Here is a 10000-nt window from a genome sequence, read left to right as displayed (position 1 = left end):
TAAGGTAAGGTGCACAGTTAGGGTGATGGGCAGTATTTGGGTTAACGTTAGCACACTTTTTTAAGGTGGAGCAGTGTAGCTAATCTTAAAAAAAAAAATTTCCACTATTCAGACAAATTTGAGCTAGATGTGTTTCTTGTTATGGTTAGTACACTGGAAAAGGAAACTGGTTTCCTTCTTCGATGCGTTTGGTGTTGATAATTAGCGTTGCTGGTATTATAGATGGCCAACATGTTTTGGTCTTTTTGTGTGATGATCATTAAATATGTTGACCATTCATGGTGTAATCTCATTTTAATCTCATGTGTGTGTGTGTGTGTGTGTGTGTGTGTGTGTGTGTGTGTGTGTGTGTGTGTGTGTGTGTAAATATGTATATACATATCTATACAGTTATATTCTTTTACATCGATAAACTTTCATCGACATAAAATGCATCATAAAATTTAATCAGTGATCTCTTTCATTGAAAAACAAAAACAGTGAACTAAAGTAATCACAACTGAAACAAATGTTAATTTTGGGATCACCTAAAAGAACCAGAAACTTTGCTTTTATGTGGGGGGGCTTCACCCCCACACTCCACAAAATTAAATATACTAATTCTATGATGGCACATCCACAGAGAAAGAGGATAGTTTCTGAAATTATATTACATATAATTGATGCAGTTTGACTAAAATATAATTTGACCACTGAAACCACCAATGAAATTTACCACTAATCACTGCAGGCAATAAATGTCTGCCATGACATGTCTGCCTCAGGCTTTGTCCCTACCGAATGGCACACTGCTACAGTCATCCCTCTCCACAAAGGAGGAGCGACTACAGACCCTGGGAACTATCGCCCCATTGGCCTGATGATTCTGACATGCAAAGCTATGGAACACATCATTATGGACCTAATTAACAAGGATATAGGGAATCTCCAAACTTTGTATCCCACACAGTTTGATTTTGTGAAGGGTAGATCATGCCTGCTCAACTTGGTCGACTTCTTTGAGTCAGTCACCAGAGCTGTGGATGAAGGCAAGGTGGTTCATACAGCCTACTTTGATCTGGCCAAGGCCTCTGATACCATTCCCCACTCAGGAATCATAGAAAAACTCACTATGCTAGACATCAACCCCTATATCACTAGGTGGGTTGCAAACTGGCTCACAGATAGAACTCACAATGTAAAAGTAGCTGACTCCAAGTCAGACTGCCGACTTGTCACAAGTGGAGTCCCACAGGTTTTGGTCCTGGGTCCTCTCCTGTTTGGTATTTACTTCTCTGAAGTCCAGGCCAACAAGAAGGAACTCTGGCTGACAAAGTTCGCAGACAATTGCAAGTTGGGAGCTATTATTACCTCCCCAAATGATGTTGACATCCTATAGAATGGCCTCACTTAGACTAACAACTGATGTCAGAACCATGGCCTTAAGCTCAATGCCAAAAAATGTGTCATCATCCCCTTTGGGTAAAACCTGGTTCCCATGAATTATCACATTGTTGGCAGTCCACTGAACACAGAAGGCGTTATAAGAGATCTGGGAACATAGGTTGACAGCAACCTCTCTTTTGATCACCACATTGCCACTGTGGTCAGAGAGTCCTTCTATGTGGCACATCTCATTACTAAAAGTTTTGCATCCAGGACGAAAGAGGTCATTGTCTCCCTATACTCTTCCCTCATTAGGCCAATCATCGAGTACAATGCCCCATTTGGCATGTACCAAACTAGACACCTGCAACAACTGGAGAGGGCACAAAAGTACCTCACAAAGACAAAGTCCATACAGACTCAAGAAATTCCAACTATTCTCTGTCTCATATCGCCTACTTAGAGGCGATCTCTGCTTGATTTACAAAGCCATGTCTGACCCAGCTCTGTTAGAAATGCTACATCTAAAGAAATCCCAATCCCTCCACACCACATCCTCCAGAGACTTCAACCTCATTACCACAATCAACAGAATGTACTGGAGGGACAGGTTCATAACCCAGAGACTGCCCATGCTATGGAATAGACTTCCCATACATGTCAAGCAGAGCACCTCGCTGACCCTCTTCAAGACAAATCTTGATGAGTGGATGATAAATAGAAAATTCACCCCGAGGATAACTCCAGTGGCTCTACTCGACTGAGAGACTGGGAACTAAGGTCGGGTGGCACGATGCCAGAATAATCCTATGGCTAGGCTTGTAAAGGCCCCAGGGCCATCAATAGTACACACCTATGAACCTATGACCAAATCAATTGCTATACATATACACACACACACACACACACACACACACACACACATATAGATATTAGCTCTAAGGTCATAATTATGCCAATAAAATAAAAAACTAACTTTTTAATAAAAATTAAATTCCTTTCTTACTCAGAGGTTGTGTAATCTCAAAATTACTACAGTGTGAGTTTTGGGATAAAAGTCCAAAATTAAGGGTGCATGGGGGATACAGACTCTCTGCAAAAGAATCAAGCCCATATAATATTCATTGTGTGGTTTTGCTGCTATGTGTTATAGTGAATGTAGTTGTGAATACTTTTGGTTCTCACCAGTTTGTAATCATTGCATTGAGTTTCAGTATTATGGGGTTCAATGAATCATTATGATTTCAGATACAGTCCTAAGAAAGCATATACGCAACATTCTAAATATGGTAACTTCTTCATCAGATAAGCCAGTCTCCATATAAAACAAGGAGCAGTAGATCTCTCACACTGTCTAACAATTCTCTCTGTAAACAAGAACTCTATTTACTTTTTTTATATTGTCTGGGTACAATGAGTAAAAAGGTCACACAGAAAAAACAATTTGTTAAAAACACAAAAAGAAAAATCTAGCAAAACTATACTTTCCACTGTATGGTATATTAAACCTCTTGTATCAGAGGCAACATGGGATATATGCAAATTACCCTCTAAAGATATCAGGTGTTTCAAAGGGTTTCTATCAGATAACCAAAGACGCATTTTGTCGAATGCATATTGGTCGAACTTGAACTGTTGAAAAGGCAAAATGACAAAGTGGCATATAAGCGAATTCTGTCCCTGGGAAAGAAGTTGCTTGGCCGCTTCGTCACTTTGCCATTTTTGGTACTGTAGTGCGATCTCGGAGTTAGTATATTTAAGTAGGGGGGTGTGTAATATTTTAATGTCTTTTTTTTTTTTTTTTTGGGAACAGCGATTTTTTTCCCCTGGGAAAAAAATCCCTGTTCTGGTTGTTCGATGTCTTGTGAATTTGAACTTTAGAGTTCGATATAACAACATTCGATCATTTGATCGTTCATTGTTATAATATAGACCCGTTTCAAAGATAGCTGTATCAAGATCCTTTACAGCTGTGATCCAGGCCAGTGTCAGGTGAAAAACCCAGACATTTATCACAGAGAGCAATACTCCAGTTAAAATGCACAACTTAAATAAATAAATGTAAAGAATTGTAGATCAGACAAGGCATTGTATTACAAGAAAATGTGCAGTGGTTAATAAATCTGCAGCAACTAACATGGTTTTCGTATTCATGTGGGCATAATGGTGTGTGTGTCCTTGATATCCCTAGCTATAGGGACATTCCAACAACCTACATGACCATGACAGGTACATCACAGCACACTGCCTCAATTAACCAATTCCTAGATATGCTACCCAAGGACACAAGAATACAGCACCAAAACCGTGCACACATTGTATGAGATTGCACATTTTCATGGGGTCCTGGGCACCATCAATTGCACCCATGCATCCATTGCAAATGAAAATAGATACTTAAATAGGAAGGGACACAACTCCCTGAACCTGCAAGGAGTATGTAAAGCTTAGGGCACTGCCTACACTGTATCCGTACTTCAGACAGGAAGTTCATAAGATTGTAACATTTGACATATATCCAAACTATATTAGTGTTCCTGCAATAGGGATTCCCCATGTTACCCAAATGCCAAGTGCACACATGCACAGCAGGTAGAATGGTGTATGCATAATGGTGGAAAGCATGCCATATATAGTGCTTTATCTTGTACACTGAAGGTGATGCTGGATATGCTCTTGAGCCATGGGTGATGACCCCCCCCCTTTGCCAACTCACAGACAATGGCAGATGTGTCATATAAAAACAAGAAACATTTTAGACTACTGGAGGTTAGATTCTACCATCTACATATCTATTGCCAGACATACAATATAGTCCAGAGATGTGCAATAAAATATTTATACTGAGTGCCATGTGACACCACATGGTCTAATAAAAATATTCAGTGCAGCCAGACAACACCTTACCAGGACATGCCGTAAGTGACACAGCAGCAGTAGCTGGGCAGACAGGAGATACAGGGGAAAGCAATGGAAGAGTGGAGCTAAAGCTAAGGCAGCAATAGGTGCAACACACTGCATCTGTAGTAAAAGCAGTGCTGTCTGGTCCACAGCTCTGGGCAATAACATAGACAGCACAGAATAATATGATGTATATCACAGCACTCAGACTGTGCAGGGCAGTGCATTGTCTGGCCAAAGGACACTTCAGGCATCAGCTAACACACAAATTATATGTGTTTGACAGAGCAGAGTCATCATCTCTTGCACAGGAGGTGAAGGAACACAGTGACAGCTGACTATAACTCTAAAACCTGGGGTAACTTCTCAGGAGGTATATGTGGCAGTCTCATTCCCTGCATTACCAGGGATCATATCTTCCAGTGATGGGGTTGGGTGCCACTAGATCTACTATTGTGGGTAAGCACTGTGCTGCCTATCCATCAGGCAGGATTTATCCTATGGCAGGGATGAGGTTATACCATGGGACCTTGCTAGGCAACCCTGAGGAACCATGCTATGAGTAGGACCTGTTTAATGTTTCCAGCCATGACTATCATAGTTAGGTGATATGCCAGCAAATAGAATTGATGGTGCATCTCCAGGGGCCTATGTCTTCTGATATGGGGCACCATTTGCTCATCCATGGCCATGGGGGTGTCCAGACACAGAGGCATACCACCCAGCAGTCATACTGTGTTATAGTCATGCACTTTTATGCAGCCAACACTTGACACATTGGAGTCAAAAGGATGGTAGCATCTCATTATCTCAATATTCCAGGTCACAGCAGTGGCATATGTCCTCATGCATGCCATGGGGTATACTTACCAGCTCCACAATGGTGCACAAAATATGTATTTGCTCCTGGATCACCAACCTACACATTTGCTGATTGATTCCAAATATTGCATGCATATTAGGGATTAAGGGACACTAGAGGAGCTTGGGCAGCATCAGACACCTGTACATCTCTCTCACATTTTGTGGGTGTGTCTATGTCACTGTCAGTGCACATATCAAAACACTGCATCTAGTGGTGATACAGGAGGAGTCACTGTGGAACTATAACTTGCATATTGTATGCCATGTGCTGAGCTCTGACCACCACAGGAACCTCTCCACCTCTAAAAGTGGGTGTTCCATCCCATACAGTGTCATTAGATGATCATGCTTGTAAGATGCCATCAGTGATGGCCACAGAAGCCCTACTGATGTCATCCCATTGTTGTCTCACTGTATTGGACCTTTCACCATTAGTACTTGAGGGCCTGAAAAAATGACTCCAGTGTGAGCCCACACATGAATGGTTCTAGTACACAAATCCAGCATGTATGACGCATGGAAAACACTGCTATACATTATTTTGGAGCACATACCTTGTTGGACAGGACATTACATTTATGTACTGGAGAGGCCTAGAAGACAGAGGTGCAGGTCACTAACAGTCATATACTGTCCAATCATGCATATGTATGTGTCATATCATAGCATTGTGATTAATACTAGCTTGTTCATCACCCAGTAAACAAAAGGCTATATCATCACCTGATATGAGGGTCCAGTCCTACTGCCTGGATAGTGATACCAAAAAATCTTTACTCTTTGTCAGCTGCTTAAGCATCGGTCATCCACAACCTGTGGTGGTTCTCTCCAATGAAAGGTTTTCAGCTTTCTGCTTTGCACAAGAGTGCAGATATATAACATTCCTTTGTATCTGTTGCTTGGACCACATCCAGTATATAGACATGGAGACAAATATTGCAGATTTCTGCACCACCAGCTTTTATGCCTTTCCAGGATTTTTTTCATATGCTTAGGTAGAATGATACCAAATAGGACATGTAGATGGAAATGAAAACAACATGTAAGATAACTGTCATTGATTCTGCAATGTACATTCTTCCTCCCCATGGCAGAAATTCATTAGTATTTGCCAAAAAAAAATCTAGAAAACAATATTTATCAGCAGGTTTCGGAAAACTGATGACAGATTTTAGGTATTCATACTTATAGATGTGCCAACATTCAGGGAGTCATCTTTTCTGACAAATGGCAAGATGACTTTTTAAGCATCCATGCATTGACTATGTTTTCAAGCCACATTTTTATGCCAACTGTAATACTCGTAATTTAGTCTATCTTGCCACCTGTACAATATGTCAGGCATTTTATGTAGGATTAACCAAGAGAAGGCTACAAGAACGCATTTATAATCACTTGTATGACATACGCAAGGCTGTGGAAACTAACGCCCTAGCAAAACACATTATGGAGTTTCCAACTCATTCATTTTGCTTTAGAGTTTTGCAAGAGGTATCACAGAATGTTAGAGGTGGTGACTCAGAGAATGATTTAGCACTTATGGAGTTAAATTGGATATTGAGACTAGGAGCACATATACCTCCAGGAATAAATAATTATTTATCCATTAAGCCAGTATTAATATCCAAGAAATGAAAGCTCCATGAGTATTCTATATACATATGTAGCATAGCACATTTTTTAACATAAATGTAAGGTATATTTTCATTTTTATTTTTATTCTTATCTTCATTGCATACTATACACACATTAGTTATAATATACACGAATAGTGTTATCATAAAATATAAGCATATTTAAGTCTGTTTTCCATATAACTCTAGACTTAATATAATAACATAACATTTTATGAAATATGTATTTTAATGTAAGTTATCACAGATTAATACTCAATTAATTATAAATATCTTCTGACATAAGGCTGATGATTTTGAAAAAAGTAGTCACCTAAATAATTAGTTCGCTTTTAATTGACTTTATTTAATGTTTATGGTATTGTTATTTTGACACATTCCTTCATAGACAGTAATTATAATCTATTTATGCGTTTAATCATTACATTTTATATTTAATTCTTTATATAAATTATGTATATGGATTTGTGTGATGGTTTATTTAATGACATCAACAGATATAATCATCATCTCTCCGTATAGCTGAAAGGTATGAAGGATAATAATGAAATAAATAGATATATACAATTTTAAAAATAATATGATTTTTTCATACCATCTGTTATATATATTTTAGTGAGTGCTTCACACAAGATAAAGTGTTTTATTTTCACTCTTGATTTGTAATAATGTTTGTGAAATAAGCGCGATCGTAAATGAAGGTTTTAAAATAAAAGATTTATTTTATTTTAATTAATTAGAAATTTTCCCGCGCTTAGCGGATGTATATAAACATAACAGCTGATCATTGAATGTTATCTGATGAAGCGTGGATGAACCACGCGAAAGCGCTTATCCTTTGCATTTCAATAAAAGTTTTGGACATTTTCTGAGTCGCCAGAGTTTCTTGACCAGCTACCAGTGATTTATTTAGAATATCCTACTTCTACTCCTTTGTGGTTGGCATCTCACTACGATTTTCTACTGTTTCGGAGTTCTTTTTTGGTGAGAGAGCCATTCAGCAGGGACACCGACTATTCCTTGAGCATTTGTTGTCTTCTTTTTGGTTGGTAGTCCAAGCACACGATGGAGTCTGCTGCCTGCCATGATCCGGAGCCGAGGGACACATCCTCGTTATGGGATGGACTTATACACCTAAACAAGAACCCTTTATTGTCTCTGGACCTAACAAGCGAAACGGGACGTACCTGTCCTAGTGAAAATGGTGAGAACCTTACAGATTTTTATCCTTTATTAAAATCTTTAGAAGACAATCTATACCAGCTCCAAAGATACGCCTGGCAAAGGCTACATTTAGAAGCGTGCATTCACTTTAAAGTAGTCCCCAGAGGCATGCGGGTGTTCTGTATGCCTACCTATGGGGACTCGCACCCTGAGCTTCTTAAACAGTGGCAAGACTTGAACATAGAGTTGGGATTTAGTTATGCCAAATTGATGCTGAACTATTTTTTACCGTTGGAGACAGAACTGAGAAACAAAACGGACTTGATACATAAACAGCTACTAGAACGTTTTGCCTCAGAATATTGCATAGACAAAATTAACCATACATTCTTACAAGTAAATGCATTTAGTGACAGATTAAGAGTCACTAAACAAAAGAAGTTATTACGTGACTACAATGATTTCCAGAAGGGCCAAGTATTTATTTGGCTAAGATATCAAGCATCTCAACCTCCGACTTCATTGTCACAGTCGGAAACTTTTACTACTCTTAAATCTAAACAGACAGCAGAAACCTATGCTGTTGCTCAACCTTTACCTCAGATGCCTGCATCCATGTTTCATAGAGAAGCGCCCACACCGGCTTCATCAGGAACTAGCCACACCGAAACAGTAATTGTTGACACACCTCCCCCCAACCAGGAAGCATTTTTTAATCACTCATTAGCTCCAGCTGCTGGAGCCATCCCTAAAAACACTTCTAGTGCATTACCTTCTTCGGTAACTTTTTTACCGTATCAAAAACGGCAGATCATACATCAAGCAAGAGGGCGGTCTCACAGCAGCGACTCCCGCAAGAGGAAATATTCAGCGGAACAGTTCGTACAAAACAGAAGAAAAAAGAACTAACTCCCAGCCTGCTTTTTAATCTTTCTTGCTTTGTATTGGATGAACCTAGCATTAGTGTCTTAAACAGAGGTCTCAGTTTTATTCCAGCGACCCCTGCAACATTAACAGATACGCTAATTGATCTCAGACTGTTTTGCAGGAAATTGTGTTTAAAATTACTATTCAACACTGACACTAATAGTGAACAGGAAATTGCACGCTATAGAATCAGAAGTGTTTGTATTCCAACTATGCCATCACACATTGAATGTTTCTTAAGGGCTTGTGAAAATCAATATTATCAAATATTTAGTAATACAACTAAAAAAGGGAGATTTTATAATCTTACACCAGCAGAAGCCCGTTCTTTGAGTGAACTTAAACAGAATTCACATATAGTTGTAAAACCAGCTGACAAGGGGGGGGGTGTAGTAGTTTTAGATAGTCAGGAATACATTACTAGCATGCTCAATATGCTGTCAGAAGTTAATACATATACCCCAATAACATCAAGAGAAGTGGTTCATATTGTGAAAACAGTGAAAGAGGTTCTTTATGACCTCCTTATGTGTCGCCAAATAAGCCAGGAGATTTTTGAATTTTTCAGTATAGAATATCCCATTACACCTATAATTAAAGGGATACCCAAAGTTCATAAAGAAGTACATCCAGTCCCTTTCAGGCCTATTGTATCAGGGGAGAATTGGATCACAGCACATGTCTCTATATTTATAGAAGACACCTTAAGACCAGTGGTGAACCAATTCCCTACCATACTCAAGGATACATATGACCTTCTCAATAGCATAGAAGAAATAGAATTAGATAGTAAGCAACAGAACATGCTTATAACAATGGATGTAAAGAATTTATTTACATCAATACCGAATGACATTGGCATGGAATATATAAGAGAACTTTTAACCAAAGAGACTACCTTCTCTAATGACAGAATTATTCTAGTATGCCAACTTCTAGAATTAGTATTAGTAAATAATGCATTTATATTTGGCGATACTTATTATTTGCAAAAGTGGGGGGTAGCCATGGGCACCCCCTGTGCAAATACTTACACCAATTTGGTAGTCCTTTGGTGGGAAAAGCTATACTTATTCAATAATGAGAAATTCAAGTTTGTTAAATTTTATAGGCGTTTTGTGGACGACATTATAATTGTTTGGGAG

General features: G+C 38.9%; 1 protein-coding gene across 1 annotated transcript in view; it reads right to left on the bottom strand.

Annotated features, from left to right (window-relative positions):
* ROR1 (receptor tyrosine kinase like orphan receptor 1) overlaps positions 1 to 10000 on the bottom strand; it is a 1703739-nt gene that overhangs the window by 374472 nt on the left and 1319267 nt on the right. The window lies entirely within an intron of this gene.

The sequence above is a fragment of the Protopterus annectens genome, chromosome 10.part0, assembly GCF_019279795.1.
Source record: "Protopterus annectens isolate FY-2018-M chromosome 10.part0, PAN1.0, whole genome shotgun sequence".
Taxonomy (NCBI): domain Eukaryota; kingdom Metazoa; phylum Chordata; order Ceratodontiformes; family Protopteridae; genus Protopterus; species Protopterus annectens.
The sequence above is the reverse complement of the archived record's forward strand: the minus strand, read 5'-3'. Positions and strand labels throughout refer to the sequence as shown.